Below are 14,489 nucleotides of genomic sequence, written 5' to 3' on the forward strand. Positions count from 1 at the left end.
TGCGTCTCGAAGCAACAGTGGGGGTGTGACAAGAGGTGGTTGACAGTTCAAGATTGATAATTCTGAAAAACTCTCTGTTGGAAATGTTAGGAGGGAGGGGGAGGAGGGGAACAGTTGGAGAATACGGTTTTGGCGTCTCTGTTAGATGTGTTTTGTAATGCGTTTTAATGAAGTATCCATCTCCATTTGCCTCGCATTTCCTACATTGCCATCTGCGGACTGTAGTGAGACCATGTACTCTAAACAGATGATGTTCAATGGACTGGAAAGCGACTGTTCCCTCACCCTTTGTGTGCCACTTGCATAAGGGGCATCGGCATGGGCCACCTGGATACATGAGCGTGACTTCATTACCCATAATTGTGGTTCCTTCCACAGTGATGCTCTCATCAAGTGCACCACAACCTTTCTCATGCCTTCTAGCAATGACAACATCGCTGGTCTCGTGATCGCACGAGTTGCATGTGTACATGGGAGCAACTCTTGCGTCATGTTTAGCGAACATGTGCCTGACCGAATCTTGGACTCGTGATCTTGACGAGTATTTTCCGATTTTGCAGAGAGAGCACTTAATCGTATCGGGCACAGGCCAAGGTAAGTAAATAGTTCCATCACAAGCTTGGAACTCGAAGAAGTCCACAGCTGCCCCTGCCATTCCAGGAAGGGAGAACAAATCCAGACGGTCAAACGTCTGGATCGGCTCAAGGTTGGGATGGGGGTGAGAGTCAACCCCCGCATTTGCTTTTTAAAAAGTACGAATTTTGGGACTGAATTAAAGTGAGTTTACTGCAAGTTTACTACTGACTTAATACGAAAAAGTTTACAGAAAGACTAATAACTCAGAGGAATCTCCAGTGGATTTGACTCCCAGCCAACGAGGAGCTATGGTTAATGTGTGGGCCTAACCGGGACGCGCGTGTGTGGGAATATGAAACACGAGAAGGGAATTGCTGGCCGGATTGGATACCGGAAGACCGACGTCAGTAGAAACGCCGCGTAGTTTACAGCAAAAACACCCTCTCGCCAGTTGCCGGGCTAAGCGATTATCCAACTGTCAAGAATTGAGAGCAGAGGAAATGTTAGAAGAAGTTGGAGGCTAAAGGAAAGCCCGTATCAGATATTAAGCTGATAAGATAAGATACTACACTTTGATCTTAGCCAAAAGGCCGAGAAGCGATGCAGATATTAAGCTGCGATGCAGATATTAAGCTGATAAGAACAGATACTACACTTTGATCTTAGCCAAAAGGCCGAGAGCGATGCCAAAAATCAGTTTAATATTCTGGGGTCCATTTGAACCCGTATCAGATATTAAGCTGATAAGAACAGATACTACACTTTGATCTTAGCCAAAAGGCCGAGAAGCGATAATGTTACAAGGATTACTGCCCAAAATAACCACTGAGGTTCAACACATTTCCGGTGGTGTACGAAGAATACTCATATCACTCAAAACATTCAAGAAATGCTATAAAATATTGAGTTGTTCATTTTTCCAGACGCGACCACTTGATGCTTATAAAGTTCATTTTCATTTGTTTTATTATGCTCATACTGTATTAAGGGAGATACAATTTACGCTGAAGGCGTTGCAAATTTTACTCTCGTTATCACACTAGGTCCTTTTTTTTCAGAATATGGCTTTGCCACGCCACCTGACGACAAAAGCTCTGAACGATAATTAATCATGATTAAATAACAATAACTAAAAGAATGCAATACGATCATAAAGTCATGACACATCCTCAAATTGACCAACCTCACTTTCACAATTTATTTTGCCATACAAGCAGATGATTTAAGGACACGAATACCTGGAATTATTATTAAGATTTATCTCTTTAGATTTTCAAGAATTTAAATTTGTTTTATCATCTCAACCACTCTGAACACGCTAGTTTCCTTCCGCTATTTCACATGGATTTAACGGAAACGGTCCTCAATGACTGTGTTTGATGCTGTCGAGACAGCTACACTCACAGCCTGTTTCACGCTCAGAAACCAGCGTCTTAACTCGTCATCGTGGGTTGAAAGGAGACAAGTTTCTGGTGGGAAACAAGTCAAGATATACTACAGAAATGATCCTGTGAAGTATGATCTTAAATGCAATGTTATTTTGCAGAACTCTAAATAAGGTTTGTACGATCAATGAGCTTTGGCGTAAATTACAGTGCATAGATCGATATTTCGGAATATTAAATTGAGATTTGCAATACTTGACGCACACAGTACATACATTGTCAGGTCTTGCATTTTGTTCATTTATTGAAACACCGAGAAGCTCTTTAATAGTTATAGAACAAGTGACGAGACCAATTTTGGACACAATAAAGAATCCGCGTGCTCATCAAATCAATTTATTACAGTAATGTATTATCGATTGAGAGCCCATTTATCAGCTGGGTGTTTGGCGTGCACCTATAATCCTGCTTCGGGGAGGCTTGGTAGAGTGGATGGCTTGAGTTTAGGAGCCCTGTTTCGTGATACCGCATGTTGATCAGGTGCCCGCACTAAGCTTGACATCAGCATGGATCTGCTAGAGGAATCTAGTAGGTGCAGGTTAGCTAAGGAGGAGCGTAGTGGGTCAGGAGGGAAACCTAGCAGCCAAAAGTTCCCGTGTTCGGCAGTAGTGGGATCGTGCCAGTGAGTGGGCGTCATGCAACAGCCTCAACAAAATAGCCAAACCTCTATCTTTTTTTTTGTCGTTAAAACTACCGAGATCAAACAAACATGCGTTCTACAATATATGGTATCATTAATCAAAGTCCCAGCAATACCCTTTTCAACTAATACCTAAAGAATACATTATATTCCATGTCTCATCTAACTTGGGGAGCAAAAATAAAATTACACCATGCCAACAGCATCCCGTATTCCCAAGCGGTCACCCATCCAAGTACTAACGGGACCCGACATAGCTTAACTTCCGGGAGCTGACGAGACCGGGTGAGTTCTATGTGGTATGGCCGTTGACATCAATTCAGTCGCCATTACCCGACCATATTCGCCTCTAAATCTAGTTCTAATGCTTGCTTACTTTCTGTTCGAAATACACACCAACCTTAGCCAAACAAACGAGGACATATAAGTACATTTGTCAATGGACAACCGAATATAAAATTTGATAATATTTCCAAACGCCACTATTTTTGGCTAACTGTCATTTTTAATTTTCTCGTTCCGGGGATGTCCGATCAATGAGCCAACAATCCAAGTGTCATAAGGCTAACGATTGCTTCCCTTACTTAGCTTGCGTTGCATAAGGATCTCAGAGTCAGAGAGATTAGATAGAGCTGCCCGAAGAAACCACCAACGTACAAGCCTCTCGGCTGTGCCGTGCGCTTCGCGCTTTACTTAGCTTGCGTTGCATAAGGATCTCAGAGCCAGAGAGATTAGATAGAGCTGCCCGAAGAAACCACCAACGTACAAGCCTCTCGGCTGTGCCGTGCGCTTCGCGCACGGCGTTTCAAATATCTTTCAGCAACAAAGAGGTTGGAGGACGTCTAGTAGCCTCTCGGCTGTGCCGTGCGCTTCGCGCACGGCGTTTCAAATATCTTTCAGCAACAAAGAGGTTGGAGGACGTCTAGTAGGCAATATCCAGTAAAAAATACGTTCCTTCCATTTTCAACTAATGCCAAAATAATACATTGTAGTCCATGTAGTATCACCCATCTTGGGAAGCACTTCAATTCAATTGGATTCACAAAAATAAAATAATTCCATGCCAACAGCATCCCGTATTCCCAAGCGGTCACCCATCCAAGTACTAACGGGACCCGACATAGCTTAACTTCCGGGAGCTGACGAGACCGGGTGAGTTCTATGTGGTATGGCCGTTGACATTAAACTAGACGCAATTACCCGACCATATTCGCCTCTAATCTATTACTTGTGCTTGAGATTTATCTTTTTGAAATACACACTAATCTTACCAAAACCACCGAAAAACTATCAGTTTGTCATTTTACAAATGTTGTCAGTATGTAGTAGTAGAATATCTTTGTTTCCGCATACAGACGTTTTTAATTTTTCATTTATTCAAAGTGCCCAATCAGAAGACCGGGCGTTAAAAAAATAAGTCATATAGACTCATCAATGCTCCTAACCACGGAAATCTTTAGTAAAAGGCGAAAGATTTATCCGGGTATTGATTAGAAACCAGAGTAAATAACAGTGGTATGCCTTGTATTTATATTCATTTCAAAATTTTGAAGTGCGCTTGTAAGGTTTTTTTTCGAAACATGCGTTTACATATCAAAATCCTTGTGCAATTCTTTATCAATGGGTACAGTTATTTTAAAGTAAATATCATGTATAAAGCTCGTTAACATGTTTTTGAACGAAACAGTTGTGCGCAGTGTTATTTTTGAAAAAAATGAACGATCTTTATGGTACAAGCCCAACACGTAGGTGGTGGGATCAGATGTTTACCCCGACATTCACCCTACAGCGGTTAACAATTTATTGAACTTCCCCTTTAAACATGGTGGAATCTTTTCACCTTGTCATTTGGAATCACCTTTTCAAATATTTTCCCCGTGTTCACAATGTTCCAACTGACTGATATTAATGGCCTTCAGCGAACGAATTAATCAGCCTTGTCTGACGTGCAATACCAACTAAATGGAAACAAAAATCACTTATACGATTTCACTTTCACCGTTTAATGTTATAAACACACTATGCAACACTCCAATTTTTCTAACTGACTGTAATTTTTTTTTTCTTGTACGCTGAAATGCTCCTGATGGAGCTATCAAAAATTGCCGACGACAAAGATTATTTCACTTCATCGTGGCGGGGTATTGGTTAAAGTTTTCAACTAGCAATAATCACACCTCGGGAGACCCTCATTGGTTATGATATTGCCACTGCGCAAAGCTAAATTATAATCAGAAAAGCAAGTCTACTTAAGCATTTGCTGAATTCGTTCTGCTTGGACGTGTTGGACCAACAATTTCGTTCAGAAATATTCATTTAGATTACCCTAGGCAAATTTTAATTTCCATCTCCCATTGGACTAATACCAACAGGGGACAGTTCATTACATACATGAAATAATTTTTGTCTTAATATCGGGTCAAATACTTGAAATTCTGTAAATGTGTATTTTTCTTCCATACATTTCAACAACTTCCTGCACACACAAAAAAAGGGAGGGGGAATTTCAGGTTTTCATTCCAAATTGTTTTTCACATTATGAACTATTGAAGTGAGCGAGCATTACTTTCCAACCAAACAAAATTTATAGTTAATCTGCGTGTTGACGTGAAAAATCAGTTTTCAGTGCCGTGACCAGGATTCGAACCTGGGTTACTACGGATTCATATCTAGTAGGTACCACAACGTAGGGTCCTAACCACTAGACGATCACGGCCAATCCATTGGCCATGATGATTTATATTAAAGTAGCTAAACATGAATTTCATTACTTTGTTGTTTCTTCCCAGAAAGAAAATCTGATGCTTCGCGTATTCCCAAGCGGTCAACCCTACCGTTTACTAACGGGACCAGATTTAGTTCAACTTCCGGCAGATGACAAGAATTTTTCTTACATTTATAGTGTGTTCAGGGAACGGCGCGAACGCAGTCCCCCACTACCAAAAATTGTACTCCCGAGTTAATCACATTTGGATTAATCGCAAGGGTCAGCCCATCCTTAGTGCAATGGAAAGGCCTCGCCCTGGAGGAACCACCTTGGTGATCATGGTTGCCTCTGAGCCAGGTAAGTATGATTGTGGATGCTTTTTCACTTTGTTTAATACTTTGTATACAGCAGAACAATATTGACAAAGAGTGTTCAAGTATTTGACTGACGTTTAGAGAATACCACCCACTTTCTTTCATCGACTTGAATTACGAACTCGAGCAAAATATAGTAAATAAAGCTCAGTATTTATTTCATGGTCTTGATCTTTGCAAATACTTTTCAAGAAACAAATTGCTTGTTTTTTTTCATTTGGTCGTCCAATTGGCAAATAAGAAAATAAGAAAATCGACTTTTCATATGAAAATACACGCATCTTCATATTTAAAAAAAAAACATCACATCGAAAGATGAACAGTACTAATTAGTTAACACAATCAAGTACGTATTTTTTTATGCTTTTCTTGATATTACGAAAAAAATACAATTAGAAAAAATTACAAACATGTCTACATGACAGTTTTGCAATTATACATGGTCTTTTATTATACGGTGCTAAGACAATTTCTGTTTTATTCAATATGTTCTCCCTCATAGAGGGTGAGCCGATCCCGGAGGTACTGCAATACCGGGTCAACCCGTGGCGGGAGCAGTGCAAGCACTGTATTCCCACCGTATGCCAAAAATCAGTTTAATATTCTGGGGTCCATTTGAACCCGTATCAGATATTAAGCTGATAAGAACAGATACTACACTTTGATCTTAGCCAAAAGGCCGAGAAGCGATAATGTTACAAGGATTACTGCCCAAAATAACCACTGAGGTTCAACACATTTCCGGTGGTGTACGAAGAATACTCATATCACTCAAAACATTCAAGAAATGCTATAAAATATTGAGTTGTTCATTTTTCCAGACGCGACCACTTGATGCTTATAAAGTTCATTTTCATTTGTTTTATTATGCTCATACTGTATTAAGGGAGATACAATTTACGCTGAAGGCGTTGCAAATTTTACTCTCGTTATCACACTAGGTCCTTTTTTTTCAGAATATGGCTTTGCCACGCCACCTGACGACAAAAGCTCTGAACGATAATTAATCATGATTAAATAACAATAACTAAAAGAATGCAATACGATCATAAAGTCATGACACATCCTCAAATTGACCAACCTCACTTTCACAATTTATTTTGCCATACAAGCAGATGATTTAAGGACACGAATACCTGGAATTATTATTAAGATTTATCTCTTTAGATTTTCAAGAATTTAAATTTGTTTTATCATCTCAACCACTCTGAACACGCTAGTTTCCTTCCGCTATTTCACATGGATTTAACGGAAACGGTCCTCAATGACTGTGTTTGATGCTGTCGAGACAGCTACACTCACAGCCTGTTTCACGCTCAGAAACCAGCGTCTTAACTCGTCATCGTGGGTTGAAAGGAGACAAGTTTCTGGTGGGAAACAAGTCAAGATATACTACAGAAATGATCCTGTGAAGTATGATCTTAAATGCAATGTTATTTTGCAGAACTCTAAATAAGGTTTGTACGATCAATGAGCTTTGGCGTAAATTACAGTGCATAGATCGATATTTCGGAATATTAAATTGAGATTTGCAATACTTGACGCACACAGTACATACATTGTCAGGTCTTGCATTTTGTTCATTTATTGAAACACCGAGAAGCTCTTTAATAGTTATAGAACAAGTGACGAGACCAATTTTGGACACAATAAAGAATCCGCGTGCTCATCAAATCAATTTATTACAGTAATGTATTATCGATTGAGAGCCCATTTATCAGCTGGGTGTTTGGCGTGCACCTATAATCCTGCTTCGGGGAGGCTTGGTAGAGTGGATGGCTTGAGTTTAGGAGCCCTGTTTCGTGATACCGCATGTTGATCAGGTGCCCGCACTAAGCTTGACATCAGCATGGATCTGCTAGAGGAATCTAGTAGGTGCAGGTTAGCTAAGGAGGAGCGTAGTGGGTCAGGAGGGAAACCTAGCAGCCAAAAGTTCCCGTGTTCGGCAGTAGTGGGATCGTGCCAGTGAGTGGGCGTCATGCAACAGCCTCAACAAAATAGCCAAACCTCTATCTTTTTTTTTGTCGTTAAAACTACCGAGATCAAACAAACATGCGTTCTACAATATATGGTATCATTAATCAAAGTCCCAGCAATACCCTTTTCAACTAATACCTAAAGAATACATTATATTCCATGTCTCATCTAACTTGGGGAGCAAAAATAAAATTACACCATGCCAACAGCATCCCGTATTCCCAAGCGGTCACCCATCCAAGTACTAACGGGACCCGACATAGCTTAACTTCCGGGAGCTGACGAGACCGGGTGAGTTGTATGTGGTATGGCCGTTGACATCAATTCAGTCGCCATTACCCGACCATATTCGCCTCTAAATCTAGTTCTAATGCTTGCTTACTTTCTGTTCGAAATACACACCAACCTTAGCCAAACAAACGAGGACATATAAGTACATTTGTCAATGGACAACCGAATATAAAATTTGATAATATTTCCAAACGCCACTATTTTTGGCTAACTGTCATTTTTAATTTTCTCGTTCCGGGGATGTCCGATCAATGAGCCAACAATCCAAGTGTCATAAGGCTAACGATTGCTTCCCTTACTTAGCTTGCGTTGCATAAGGATCTCAGAGTCAGAGAGATTAGATAGAGCTGCCCGAAGAAACCACCAACGTACAAGCCTCTCGGCTGTGCCGTGCGCTTCGCGCTTTACTTAGCTTGCGTTGCATAAGGATCTCAGAGCCAGAGAGATTAGATAGAGCTGCCCGAAGAAACCACCAACGTACAAGCCTCTCGGCTGTGCCGTGCGCTTCGCGCACGGCGTTTCAAATATCTTTCAGCAACAAAGAGGTTGGAGGACGTCTAGTAGCCTCTCGGCTGTGCCGTGCGCTTCGCGCACGGCGTTTCAAATATCTTTCAGCAACAAAGAGGTTGGAGGACGTCTAGTAGGCAATATCCAGTAAAAAATACGTTCCTTCCATTTTCAACTAATGCCAAAATAATACATTGTAGTCCATGTAGTATCACCCATCTTGGGAAGCACTTCAATTCAATTGGATTCACAAAAATAAAATAATTCCATGCCAACAGCATCCCGTATTCCCAAGCGGTCACCCATCCAAGTACTAACGGGACCCGACATAGCTTAACTTCCGGGAGCTGACGAGACCGGGTGAGTTCTATGTGGTATGGCCGTTGACATTAAACTAGACGCAATTACCCGACCATATTCGCCTCTAATCTATTACTTGTGCTTGAGATTTATCTTTTTGAAATACACACTAATCTTACCAAAACCACCGAAAAACTATCAGTTTGTCATTTTACAAATGTTGTCAGTATGTAGTAGTAGAATATCTTTGTTTCCGCATACAGACGTTTTTAATTTTTCATTTATTCAAAGTGCCCAATCAGAAGACCGGGCGTTAAAAAAATAAGTCATATAGACTCATCAATGCTCCTAACCACGGAAATCTTTAGTAAAAGGCGAAAGATTTATCCGGGTATTGATTAGAAACCAGAGTAAATAACAGTGGTATGCCTTGTATTTATATTCATTTCAAAATTTTGAAGTGCGCTTGTAAGGTTTTTTTTCGAAACATGCGTTTACATATCAAAATCCTTGTGCAATTCTTTATCAATGGGTACAGTTATTTTAAAGTAAATATCATGTATAAAGCTCGTTAACATGTTTTTGAACGAAACAGTTGTGCGCAGTGTTATTTTTGAAAAAAATGAACGATCTTTATGGTACAAGCCCAACACGTAGGTGGTGGGATCAGATGTTTACCCCGACATTCACCCTACAGCGGTTAACAATTTATTGAACTTCCCCTTTAAACATGGTGGAATCTTTTCACCTTGTCATTTGGAATCACCTTTTCAAATATTTTCCCCGTGTTCACAATGTTCCAACTGACTGATATTAATGGCCTTCAGCGAACGAATTAATCAGCCTTGTCTGACGTGCAATACCAACTAAATGGAAACAAAAATCACTTATACGATTTCACTTTCACCGTTTAATGTTATAAACACACTATGCAACACTCCAATTTTTCTAACTGACTGTAATTTTTTTTTTCTTGTACGCTGAAATGCTCCTGATGGAGCTATCAAAAATTGCCGACGACAAAGATTATTTCACTTCATCGTGGCGGGGTATTGGTTAAAGTTTTCAACTAGCAATAATCACACCTCGGGAGACCCTCATTGGTTATGATATTGCCACTGCGCAAAGCTAAATTATAATCAGAAAAGCAAGTCTACTTAAGCATTTGCTGAATTCGTTCTGCTTGGACGTGTTGGACCAACAATTTCGTTCAGAAATATTCATTTAGATTACCCTAGGCAAATTTTAATTTCCATCTCCCATTGGACTAATACCAACAGGGGACAGTTCATTACATACATGAAATAATTTTTGTCTTAATATCGGGTCAAATACTTGAAATTCTGTAAATGTGTATTTTTCTTCCATACATTTCAACAACTTCCTGCACACACAAAAAAAGGGAGGGGGAATTTCAGGTTTTCATTCCAAATTGTTTTTCACATTATGAACTATTGAAGTGAGCGAGCATTACTTTCCAACCAAACAAAATTTATAGTTAATCTGCGTGTTGACGTGAAAAATCAGTTTTCAGTGCCGTGACCAGGATTCGAACCTGGGTTACTACGGATTCATATCTAGTAGGTACCACAACGTAGGGTCCTAACCACTAGACGATCACGGCCAATCCATTGGCCATGATGATTTATATTAAAGTAGCTAAACATGAATTTCATTACTTTGTTGTTTCTTCCCAGAAAGAAAATCTGATGCTTCGCGTATTCCCAAGCGGTCAACCCTACCGTTTACTAACGGGACCAGATTTAGTTCAACTTCCGGCAGATGACAAGAATTTTTCTTACATTTATAGTGTGTTCAGGGAACGGCGCGAACGCAGTCCCCCACTACCAAAAATTGTACTCCCGAGTTAATCACATTTGGATTAATCGCAAGGGTCAGCCCATCCTTAGTGCAATGGAAAGGCCTCGCCCTGGAGGAACCACCTTGGTGATCATGGTTGCCTCTGAGCCAGGTAAGTATGATTGTGGATGCTTTTTCACTTTGTTTAATACTTTGTATACAGCAGAACAATATTGACAAAGAGTGTTCAAGTATTTGACTGACGTTTAGAGAATACCACCCACTTTCTTTCATCGACTTGAATTACGAACTCGAGCAAAATATAGTAAATAAAGCTCAGTATTTATTTCATGGTCTTGATCTTTGCAAATACTTTTCAAGAAACAAATTGCTTGTTTTTTTTCATTTGGTCGTCCAATTGGCAAATAAGAAAATAAGAAAATCGACTTTTCATATGAAAATACACGCATCTTCATATTTTAAAAAAAAACATCACATCGAAAGATGAACAGTACTAATTAGTTAACACAATCAAGTACGTATTTTTTTATGCTTTTCTTGATATTACGAAAAAAATACAATTAGAAAAAATTACAAACATGTCTACATGACAGTTTTGCAATTATACATGGTCTTTTATTATACGGTGCTAAGACAATTTCTGTTTTATTCAATATGTTCTCCCTCATAGAGGGTGAGCCGATCCCGGAGGTACTGCAATACCGGGTCAACCCGTGGCGGGAGCAGTGCAAGCACTGTATTCCCACCGTATGCCAAAAATCAGTTTAATATTCTGGGGTCCATTTGAACCCGTATCAGATATTAAGCTGATAAGAACAGATTTTATGCATTGTATTTTCCAAAGGACTGGGAATAAACATATATACAATGATTTATTTTAATTGAGTTTGAAGGGAAAAAGTTCGCGAGACGACGTGTCAACGCTACGTTAAAAAACCCTTAGTTTGAGGAAGAGGGAGGACTTGCGCCCTCTTCTGCTTCTTCTTCTTCGGGTTCGGGATCGCTTGCTTCGGTCTGGTATGCCAGATGTTTGGCTATGATTTGAGTTGTTCCTTGGATGGCCAGTAGTTTCATCTTCTTCTTGAGGCTCTGCCATTTTCTACCCGAGAATCCCAGGGCAAGACATATCTCATCGTTGCTTGGGAGCCAGGACCCTAGTGAACCAACCACGAGAGGGAGTACCACACCAAGATGTTTGTACTTTTCAATTTTCCTTGCCTGTGCCTTCTCGAGTCCATCCGCGCTGCTGAGGGGAACCGTGACGTCGATGATGATGGGAGGGTTGGTGGAAGTGACCACCAGGTCTGGTCTGAGTCCGGAGTTGTCCACGGCGAGGTTGACGGAGACGGTGTGGCCAAGTTTCTCCGTTTCTTCCGCCATCAGTCCTAAGATAGAATTATGACGATTAATAGAAAGAGCGGAGTTTACCTGGCACCCACAGACAACATGGTCTGTGGTTTCCAGCTTCGTACAACCTAGTCGACAGGTTTTGACTGTCGACTTTGATCCTGGGCCACCTCGGACTGGCAGTATCCCTAGTCTCGCCTTGTGGAGAAAGTGCCATTCCTGGAAGGACAGTGGCGTTCGGCATGATAAGAGACCTGCGTTCTCCTTGGCCATGTCAAGAGCTAATCCGGTTGCCGTCTTTCCTTGTTGAGCTGACAGGAGTCTGCTTGTCCACCTTTGCCTCATCGCGGTCCGGAGTCCTCTGACTGCCTTGATGGAGATTGTGGAGATGTCATCGGCGATAACTTTGCTGTACTCTTCGCCGGATACATCAATCCTTATCCTCTTCAAACAGCCCGAGGCCTTCCTTGCGCGGGTCCAAAGGTTCATCGATGCTCCTCCATGTCTGATTGCTCCAAGTCCCTTTTCCATGGAACCTGCCAAGTACTCGTTAATAGGAAGTGGAAAGGGGACCTCGTTCCTGCCGTATCCCAATTTGATGGTTTCTTCTAGTTGTGCCATTGCCACTTCACTGACGTTCTTGTCTTTGCTATCTAGGAGTTGCAGTGCTCTTGCCAGGGTCCAAATGTCAGCCTCGTCTGTGAGGGGGAGAACTCCAAGTCCTCCCACGCGGCGATCTGAGTAGAAAAAAGCAGTGTTAGCGGACATAGGGACACAGGCTACCTTGCGAAGGAAATCTCTGCAGGCGACGTCCAGGTCGTAGAGGGATCTTTTCTCGACTCTTCCCGATGCAAGGTGGTGGGAAAGTGATGGGAGTAGTACACTTCTGTACACTTCCAGCTTTTGCCAGGGAGCCAAACCGGAGTCGCCAATCTTTATCAAATTTCCGAGAAGTGACGTGGTGGGTCGGAAGGTTAGTCGTGAGCCTAGTGGAGTCCCTAGATAGTTTTCCTGTTCGTCCTCGGCTAAGGCCCTTATTTGGGAGTCTCCGAGTTTCAGTGGGTTATCTACAGAAGATTTGCCATTAATGAGTGTGAGTGACGTGCACTTGTTAGGATTAAATTTCAAGCCGAGTGAGGTTGCCGTGTTCTCGGTGGCATTGAGAGTTCCCTGGATTTCGCTGACTGAAGATCCTGCGATGGCAATGTCGTCTGCATAGGACGAAGTGGACACTCTTGACTGGTAGACTGCGAACCCGTTGTTGTTTGATTTTACTGTCCTGATGATCGGTTCTGCCGCCAGATTGAAGACGACGCTGCTTAATGGATCTCCTTGTCGGACTCCGGCTGTTGGATGGATTTGAACTGAGTCTTGTCCGACGGCAAAGTCCATGATGTTGTTTGAGTAGATATCGGTCAGAATGCGGCGAAGTTCGTCTGGTATCGGGAGGCTTTCGAACAGGCTGTTCAGTATCGGATGAGGTATTGATCCGAATGCGTTGGTGAGATCGAGCCAAGCAATCACCAGCTTCCTTTTTGACTGTTTCGCCTGCTCGATCACCGTGTGGAGTATGTGTGTGTGCTCTTGGATACCCCTGACTCCTGGAAGGAATCCCTTTTGTTCTGGAGAAATCCATCCTAGTCTCGTGGCGGTGGCCATTATCCTGGACGATATTATACCCGAAAATATCTTGTACATGGTTGGTAGTAAGGATATTGGCCTGAAGTTTCCATAATCAGAGGGATCTCCTTTCTTGAAGATAGGGACGGTTCGAGATGTTTTCCAGCAGGCTGGGATACCCAGAGACCACACCGCCCGGTAAATGGTTGCTAGGAGCTCGCCATTACCGTCAAGAGACCGGAGGTGGCGATATTCAAGGCCATCCCTTCCTGGAGCAGTGTTAGCAGCTTTACCGAGTTTAAGCTTGATTTCGCTAAGACTGGGGGGAGCTGAGAGTAGCCTGATGTCGTCATCGGTCGTCTGCTTCCAATCGCAGTGGTCGAATTGAGCACGGGCTGACTCCACTTGCTCCTGAGAAGGAGCTGGCTGACAGTAGGTTTCTTTCAAAAATGCAGTCGCTGTTTCTTTTGTTCCAGAATATCCAGTTGATTCTTCTTCGAGAATTTTCCTGACAGCCCTGCGGGGATACAAAGAAAATAGACGTTGAATTTTGCTCTTTTGGTCGTTTTGGGTTTGTTTGGATCTTCTGATTCTTTGTTGCTGGCGGTTTTGGCTTCGCTTTCGGTGGGCGTCTGGTGGCTTCTTTGGAGGGGGCGGTCGTTTCTGAGAAGAGGTCGAGTCTTCCGGTGTGGCAGAAAGTTTTAGCCACTCAGCACTGCACTTAGTGAGGGTAGAGTCGAGGCACTGTACCGTGTTGCAAGCCTCTATCCTAGCGCCCCAAACCCTCCTAAACGCCTCTAGTGGACACACCGCGTCTCCGGGAGCTACCAATCTACCAAGCTGGCTGGGAGATGAGGCTGGAGATTCATAAGAGGAATCATTGT

General features: G+C 42.0%; 16 non-coding genes and 2 pseudogenes across 16 annotated transcripts; all 18 read right to left on the reverse strand.

Annotated features, from left to right (window-relative positions):
* Positions 1-1,056: 1,056 nt before the first annotated feature.
* Positions 1,057-1,178, reverse strand: LOC124322342 (annotated as a pseudogene).
* Positions 1,179-1,199: 21 nt separating this feature from the next.
* LOC124322295 lies at positions 1,200-1,369 on the reverse strand (annotated as a pseudogene).
* Positions 1,370-1,879: 510 nt separating this feature from the next.
* Positions 1,880-2,101, reverse strand: LOC124322436. The gene has a single exon (XR_006914721.1). It is a non-coding gene; the product is annotated as a small nucleolar RNA U3 (small nucleolar RNA).
* A 754-nt stretch (positions 2,102-2,855) lies between these two features.
* LOC124321857 lies at positions 2,856-2,974 on the reverse strand. Its single transcript, XR_006914299.1, has one exon. It is a non-coding gene; the product is annotated as a 5S ribosomal RNA (ribosomal RNA).
* A 748-nt stretch (positions 2,975-3,722) lies between these two features.
* Positions 3,723-3,841, reverse strand: LOC124321868. Its single transcript, XR_006914300.1, has one exon. It is a non-coding gene; the product is annotated as a 5S ribosomal RNA (ribosomal RNA).
* A 203-nt stretch (positions 3,842-4,044) lies between these two features.
* Positions 4,045-4,167, reverse strand: LOC124322836. The gene has a single exon (XR_006915094.1). It is a non-coding gene; the product is annotated as a U5 spliceosomal RNA (small nuclear RNA).
* A 574-nt stretch (positions 4,168-4,741) lies between these two features.
* On the reverse strand, positions 4,742-4,883 carry LOC124322641. Its single transcript, XR_006914912.1, has one exon. It is a non-coding gene; the product is annotated as a U4 spliceosomal RNA (small nuclear RNA).
* A 404-nt stretch (positions 4,884-5,287) lies between these two features.
* On the reverse strand, positions 5,288-5,377 carry Trnah-gug. The gene is given in 2 exon segments: positions 5,288-5,322; positions 5,341-5,377. It is a non-coding gene; the product is annotated as a tRNA-His (tRNA).
* A 192-nt stretch (positions 5,378-5,569) lies between these two features.
* On the reverse strand, positions 5,570-5,733 carry LOC124322009. Its single transcript, XR_006914367.1, has one exon. It is a non-coding gene; the product is annotated as a U1 spliceosomal RNA (small nuclear RNA).
* A 509-nt stretch (positions 5,734-6,242) lies between these two features.
* On the reverse strand, positions 6,243-6,433 carry LOC124322193. Its single transcript, XR_006914541.1, has one exon. It is a non-coding gene; the product is annotated as a U2 spliceosomal RNA (small nuclear RNA).
* A 510-nt stretch (positions 6,434-6,943) lies between these two features.
* On the reverse strand, positions 6,944-7,165 carry LOC124322437. The gene has a single exon (XR_006914722.1). It is a non-coding gene; the product is annotated as a small nucleolar RNA U3 (small nucleolar RNA).
* A 754-nt stretch (positions 7,166-7,919) lies between these two features.
* Positions 7,920-8,038, reverse strand: LOC124323136. Its single transcript, XR_006915380.1, has one exon. It is a non-coding gene; the product is annotated as a 5S ribosomal RNA (ribosomal RNA).
* A 748-nt stretch (positions 8,039-8,786) lies between these two features.
* LOC124321880 lies at positions 8,787-8,905 on the reverse strand. Its single transcript, XR_006914301.1, has one exon. It is a non-coding gene; the product is annotated as a 5S ribosomal RNA (ribosomal RNA).
* A 203-nt stretch (positions 8,906-9,108) lies between these two features.
* Positions 9,109-9,231, reverse strand: LOC124322837. The gene has a single exon (XR_006915095.1). It is a non-coding gene; the product is annotated as a U5 spliceosomal RNA (small nuclear RNA).
* A 574-nt stretch (positions 9,232-9,805) lies between these two features.
* On the reverse strand, positions 9,806-9,947 carry LOC124322642. Its single transcript, XR_006914913.1, has one exon. It is a non-coding gene; the product is annotated as a U4 spliceosomal RNA (small nuclear RNA).
* A 404-nt stretch (positions 9,948-10,351) lies between these two features.
* Positions 10,352-10,441, reverse strand: Trnah-gug. Its single transcript is given in 2 exon segments — positions 10,352-10,386; positions 10,405-10,441. It is a non-coding gene; the product is annotated as a tRNA-His (tRNA).
* A 192-nt stretch (positions 10,442-10,633) lies between these two features.
* LOC124322010 lies at positions 10,634-10,797 on the reverse strand. The gene has a single exon (XR_006914368.1). It is a non-coding gene; the product is annotated as a U1 spliceosomal RNA (small nuclear RNA).
* Positions 10,798-11,306: 509 nt separating this feature from the next.
* LOC124322303 lies at positions 11,307-11,492 on the reverse strand. Its single transcript, XR_006914643.1, has one exon. It is a non-coding gene; the product is annotated as a U2 spliceosomal RNA (small nuclear RNA).
* Between the last annotated feature and the right edge of the window lie 2,997 nt (positions 11,493-14,489).

This window comes from Daphnia pulicaria, chromosome 1, assembly GCF_021234035.1.
Source record: "Daphnia pulicaria isolate SC F1-1A chromosome 1, SC_F0-13Bv2, whole genome shotgun sequence".
NCBI classification, from domain to species: domain Eukaryota; kingdom Metazoa; phylum Arthropoda; class Branchiopoda; order Diplostraca; family Daphniidae; genus Daphnia; species Daphnia pulicaria.